Source organism: Crinia signifera, chromosome 3, assembly GCF_055691185.1.
Source record: "Crinia signifera chromosome 3, ASM5569118v1, whole genome shotgun sequence".
Classification (NCBI taxonomy): Eukaryota; Metazoa; Chordata; class Amphibia; order Anura; family Myobatrachidae; genus Crinia; species Crinia signifera.
This window is the reverse complement of record NC_139219.1, coordinates 254,172,592-254,178,944: the sequence shown is the minus strand read 5'-3', so window position 1 is coordinate 254,178,944 and position 6,353 is coordinate 254,172,592. Positions and strand designations below refer to the sequence as shown.

Here is a 6,353-nt window from a genome sequence, read left to right as displayed (position 1 = left end):
CGATGGATCAAGGATGCTGTACCCACACCGCCCAGGCGCTCAGCGCACCCCGGACCACAACGCTGTCCAGGTTTTTTTTTTTTTTTTTTTTTTCTGAAATGTTTATTTTCTTGAAGATACATTTCACCAGAAGTATTGGACTTTATGAACACATGAAACCTTTTGAATTTTTTTCAAATTAGTAACCATATTAAATACATCTATTAGCTAAATACAAAAGAAGAAAAGAAAAAGACATATGAAGCATCTCTATTCAGACTTCCATAGGACTTTCTCCTTTCTGTTGAATAAACCAGAAACAAGATATCATGTATAACTGTTTATTTACAACCCATGTCTGGCATGGTAGGAAAATGCAGACGTTTCAGACGGTCCACTGCACCTTTTCTTTAGAGGTTTATCATTTTTTCAATAGCTGATGTCTGACAATAATAAAAGGGAAGGTAAATCCACTGCCGGAGAAAGCAGTCATTAGGGCGAGGAGCTTCCACTTGTTCTCAATGGAAAAGGGCAGGTTCTTGCCAGGGCCTTCCTCATAGTGGGCACGCGGGATGGCAGAGGTGGCGAAGCGGCGGACACACTGACTGAGCATTGCTGCAAAGGGAGAGACACTGGCTAAGAGCAACGTAGTCGACGGGCCTACGCGCACTACAGCCAATGTATGTAACCCAGGTTTTTTTCTTTTAAATTCTCCTGCTCCAGCAGCTCCCCGGGAATTATTCCATGGGATAAATCACATATCGAGTGCCAAATCGTTAGTGAGCTCATCCGGGGAGTTGGCGGGAGAGCTCAAGTAAAATAAGGTCCGCCTAATGTATCCAGCCTTTACTTTTGTAAACATGTTTACTTAGGAGGGAAGATTACAAGGGAAGACTGCGCTTGTTGTACACACGCCACCTAAGAAGGCATATGGTTGAGTGGAAATAGGTTATAGTTGCTGGTAAGTTTTGGACTGATAGCGGTATAAAGTGCTGCAGTAAAACCAATGCACATTCTAATTGACAAATAAATATGCACATATCAAGGTAGTGGCAAGTGAGCCACAGTTGTAATGTGAAGTATCTGGTTGTCAGAAACCTCACTCTGCTGTATATGAATGAGGCAAGTCATGATATTCAGCTCGTGGCAAGTATTGGCTTTAGTAATGGTTGTAATTCACAGTGGGGGGGTATCACAAATGGCTGCAGCCATATTTATATGTACAGTTCCTGCCACTCTCTAACACATGGAGCCCACATTAATAGTGCCTACTGCTGAAGCCCCTCAATCATATAGCTGCAATTATGTGATTTGGGCCGATTTCACCCGATTCCGAGGGATCATGTCGAGCAATCGAGTGAAATCGCCTCAAATCACATGTATTTCACATCCCATCTGATCCGATGTGCGGTCCCGTGCAAAGGTTGAACCTGCCTGCACATCCGGCCTCTGACTCGGACCCCCTCCCGGCGGCGGCGGGGAAACGGGTAGCATGCGATACAACAGAAGAACCGCATTCACCATATTATTTGCTAACTGTTCTCTAAACTATGCTGCATCATTATCATAAAAGTTTTTTTTTTTTTTGCACCTTACAGCACAGCACTATGGGCCTTATTCTAGTTCACTCTTTCTGACAAAATCCTTCTTAGATGGACAGAACCATGTGAACTGCAGGGGGCAGATGTAACATGTGCAGAGAGAATTAGATTTGGGTGAGTTATTTTGTTTCTGTGCAGGGTAAATACTGGCTGCTTTATATGTTACGGACTTGGGTGTTACCCACCATTGGAGTCCGGAGACAGTAACGTGAGTATGTTGGTGTGGTGCTGCAGGAGGCAGGGAGGTGGAGATCAGGCGTGAGTCCATAGCCGGGACCGCTGGTTAGAACGGCCACAGCGAAACCCTACACTGACTCTGTTGGCCGTCCCGGGCAGGTGACCGCAGGCTGCAGGGTGCTAGGCTTCTCCTTTAGTCGCCGCGTTCGAAGGAGCGAGTTAGGCCCGCACCGACCCCGATGCAACCAGGTTTTAAGTGGGGACAAACCCACGGCGACCGTCAGGGACTGGACCAAAAGGAGGATCTAACTACCAGGGCCTATCTGGACTAAACACCCTAACTCACGGCACCTGGCCAAGGACGGGGAGCGTGACCGAGTCACAGGCACCAGAACAAAGCAACAATGGGGCGCCACCAAACCAAACACACGCCAACACAAAAATAGTACTCTTAAAGTGACGGTACCCCAAAACAGGCGTAAACCCACAGTTGTGGGCCTCTCCGAACCACAGAGAGCAGAACCAGGATAATAATGATAATAACTAAGGAGAAAGGGCCGCTTGCCAGTAGGAATAAAGAATAAGGAACCAGGCTCCACTGGAGCACTTACGTGACCGGCCCAAGACTGGACACTGACCGCAGCAATCGGGCGGCTGGACCACGGCTGCACAGTGACCGCAGTGAGATGGTAGCTGGACAATGGCTGCACCACGGCTGGACGGTCCCCGGACTAGGACAGCAACGGGACAATGATATTTGATCCAGACTGCAGCAGGATAGGACACTTGACTGGACCCAGACTGCCACAGGACAAGACTGTAAACAGGACCCAGACTGAAGTGAGAAGGACTCAGACAGAATCCAGACTGAATGGAACAGGAGCAGGACCTAGGACCAGAAAGCAGTAGATCTGCAGCTACCAGCACAGAAAACAGCAAGCTATAACTGGCAGAGATCCAAAGAAGAGCATGCCTTATCAAGGCCTCAAGTGATTGATAACACCTGGTGGATCTCCAGGCAGTCTCCTAGCAAGTGCTTGATTAGCTTAATTATCTCACAGCCTAGTGAATAAATTAAGCTCTAAGAACACAAAACTGTAATGGCAACAGACCTGCCACTGGAGGCCACCAGTAAGTCAAAATGCCAAACAGAAACTGACAGAAAACAAAACAGACTGAACCTGGTTCCTGACATTATATTTACACTGCAATATAGATCTGACTTTGAAGTAAAACCCCACCCAAATCTAATTCTCTCTGCACAAGTAACATCTGCCCCACCTGCAGTGCACATGGTTTTGTCCATCTAAGAAGGATTTTGTCAGAAAGAGCAAACTAGAATAAGGCCCTATATGCACTTTATCTGTACACATCCTGATGAAAAGACCAGGGGGTCTTGAAACGTCGACACAACGACTATTGCACTTTTTTGTAAGATATCCTAATATGGATTAAACAAATTATTCACGTTAGCCCGCCGAGTGCCGCTTTTTTTCTACCCCACTGAGGGACAGAAAATGACAAAAAGGCACCGCGGCATTGGACATCATTATCTATCTGGAGTGCCAATCTATCGAATTATATATATATATATATATATATATAAATAAAACTACTATAGAGCCTCCCTGTATACATTTTTTTTGTCCATTTATATATACTAACTACTAAATAAGAAGAAGCTAATAGAATATAACCAAGCGCAGGGCACTAGTATTGATCTCGGACTGACAAAAATTTTTTACACAAAGGTAAACGGCGCTAATACACAATACTGTTAGTATCAGAAAGTATAAATTTATTTAAAATACACAACACAACATTTACAATTTACAATGCCACCGGCCGGTAGGACAATTCAATGTGTACACACTTAATTTTTTACCATAGAAATAAGTTAAAAACTAAATCCCTGAACTGCAGCATGCATGACTAAAGTCCATGGCTTTTTAGCCTTTTGTTGTAGGTACCCAGTTGGGCCAATATATCATGGACCTGAGGCTTGGTAGGCATTATTCACTTTTAGGTAGTATACTTAGTGATAGTTACTCCCAGAGTCTCACCATAAGCACATAGATGTTTTAGTTTAGATAGCAAGCATGTTAGTCAGTCACACAGGAAGCTTGATTATACACAGCTTTTAGAGTGCTCAGTATTATAGATAGAGCTGCAGATGCCCATTCATTCAAGCATAATTGCATGTAATAATTTTTGTAGAAATACTTAGGCTTCCATTTTGGATGCAGCCCCGGCAGTTGGGAACGATTTGTAATCCACTTTGGGTAAAGGTTTACTGGCCTGGAGCGAGTCCCCGGCTGCTGGTCATCCCGATGATGCTGCCCTCTCTAGGACTTCCTGCTCCGGCACACAGTCTCCCCGGCTCACGTGGTTAGCTCATTTGCGGCAGTAGGTGATGACGTGCGATGACGCGTTTCCCCGCCTGTCTCTTAGACAGCGGCTTCATCAGATAGTTTGTAGCACTCCGTCTCCGTCTACTTATTCTTACTTGCGCTGCCCATATAAGCGTGTATACAATCATTCACCAGCATTACCAGCTGTTGTCATAGCTCTGCGCAGCTTCTCTATATGCTTTTAACCAGGCCTCATTATCGTACGAGGTCTTTCTATTGCTCATACAAAAACCAAGCCTCGTTTCCGCACCCGGTCTTTCTATTGTATATATGTAAGCTTTATTTATTGTATGCAAAAACCAAGCCTCGTTTTCGCACCCGGTCTCCATCTTACTCATATATGAGCTTCCTTTGTTTGGTGCATATTCAAGCCTCATTTTTATTTTTATACAAACTTTATTAATTATAGCATTTTAAACAGCATACAGAGTTATGATACTTTACTTTGTTTTATCGCCATGTCTAAAATAATTTTTATACTAAAAAGAAAGAGAAACCTCATATATAGGAAAAATAAATAAACATAAGGCATATACAATCTATATCGAATAAAAATAAATGTAAAATAAAAATAAATAAAAAATCTATGTATAAAAAGGACTCGGTATCCCTATAAGGCAGATGTATACCTTTAAAGATCTAAATGGTAAATAGCGAAACAGCCTCATGCTTCATATTCAATATTTACTATATCCTATTTCAAAAGTACATGTAGAACCACGTATATAAATACACATGCATCTAGTTATCCTACAAACATACTCATATGTGTATGCTTTTTATTCTTAGATGTTTCTCTACCAGTGGATGGGCTACTCCATCATTTTAGGCAGCCGGGAGGTGACCATCCACATAGGTAGTGTTAGTGTTTCTTCATTTTATTATTATGGTACTTGTTTCCTATCTGGGCGCCCACGATCAAAATCGCGGTCATCGGGGGTAAAAATCGCGGTCATCGCGGTCATCGCGGGCATCGCGGGTAAATTGGGATGGCCGCGATGCCCGCGATGCCCGCGATGACCGCGATTTTCCCATAGGGAACAATGTTAAAAATCCTGATTGACCGCGATTTTACTGTTAAATGCCTCAATGGACCCGATTTGGGGCCAAATAGGGCAAATTAACCCTTAAATGTCCCCCCCAATTTTTGACGCCACCCCACGATCGACGCCAACCCGAAGCGTGGCGAGCGCAGCGAGCCCGCGAGGGGCGGCGGTACGCGTCCTCCGACCTTTTCATGCCCTACTATCCACTAGGGCGTGGTGTGAGAATATAATAGTGTGGCGAGCGCAGCGAGCCACCGAGCCCGAAGCGTGGCGAGCGCAGCGAGCCCCGCGAGGGGACGCGGATACCTTCACTGTGAAGCCCGCGAGGGGACGCGCATAACTGTGAAGGTATCCGCTGCGCTCGCCACGCTTCGGGCTCGGTGGCTCGCTGCGCTCGCCACACTATTATATTCTCACACCACGCCCTAGTGGATAGTAGGGCATGAAAAGGTCGGAGGACGCGTACCGCCGCCCCTCGCGGGCTCGCTGCGCTCGCCACGCTTCGGGTTGGCGTCGATCGTGGGGTGGCGTCAAAAATTGGGGGGGACATTTAAGGGTTAATGGGCTCTGTGGCCCATTTAACATTGATTCCTATGGCCAAATCGGGTGGGTTGAGGCATTTAACAGTAAAATCGGGTCCATCGCGGCTTTTAACATTGATTCCTATGGGAAATCGGGAGCATCGCGTCGCGGGCATCGCGGGTACATTTATGGCCGGCCGCGACGCGACCGACACGATTTCCAAGTTTAACATTGGTTTCAATGGGAAATCGCGGGCATCGCGTCGGTCGCGTCGCGGCCATACATAAATGTACCCGCGATGCCCGCGACGGGCGCCCAGATAGGAAACAAGTACCATTATTATTAATCATAGTCTTCCCAATATTACTAAACACTCACATGGGGATGTTTATATAGAAAAAACTGATGAGAACAAATATACAAGACAATAATAAAAATCAGAAAAATAGGAAAAATAAATCAAAAATGCATAATATATATAAAGGTACAGCGGACACAGGAACCAAAATACAAAGAGAGAAAAAAAAAAAAGAAAGAAGAAGGTCTTCACTAGGGGGATTCGTATAGAAGGAGAAATTCTTTTACTTTGTACGGTGTAAGGGAATAACCATCATAGT

The 6,353-nt window shown here is 45.1% G+C and overlaps 1 pseudogene; it reads right to left on the bottom strand.

Moving 5' to 3' along the window:
• Positions 1–306: 306 nt before the first annotated feature.
• Positions 307–610, bottom strand: LOC146062704 (cytochrome c oxidase subunit 7C, mitochondrial pseudogene; annotated as a pseudogene).
• Positions 611–6,353: the final 5,743 nt, after the last annotated feature.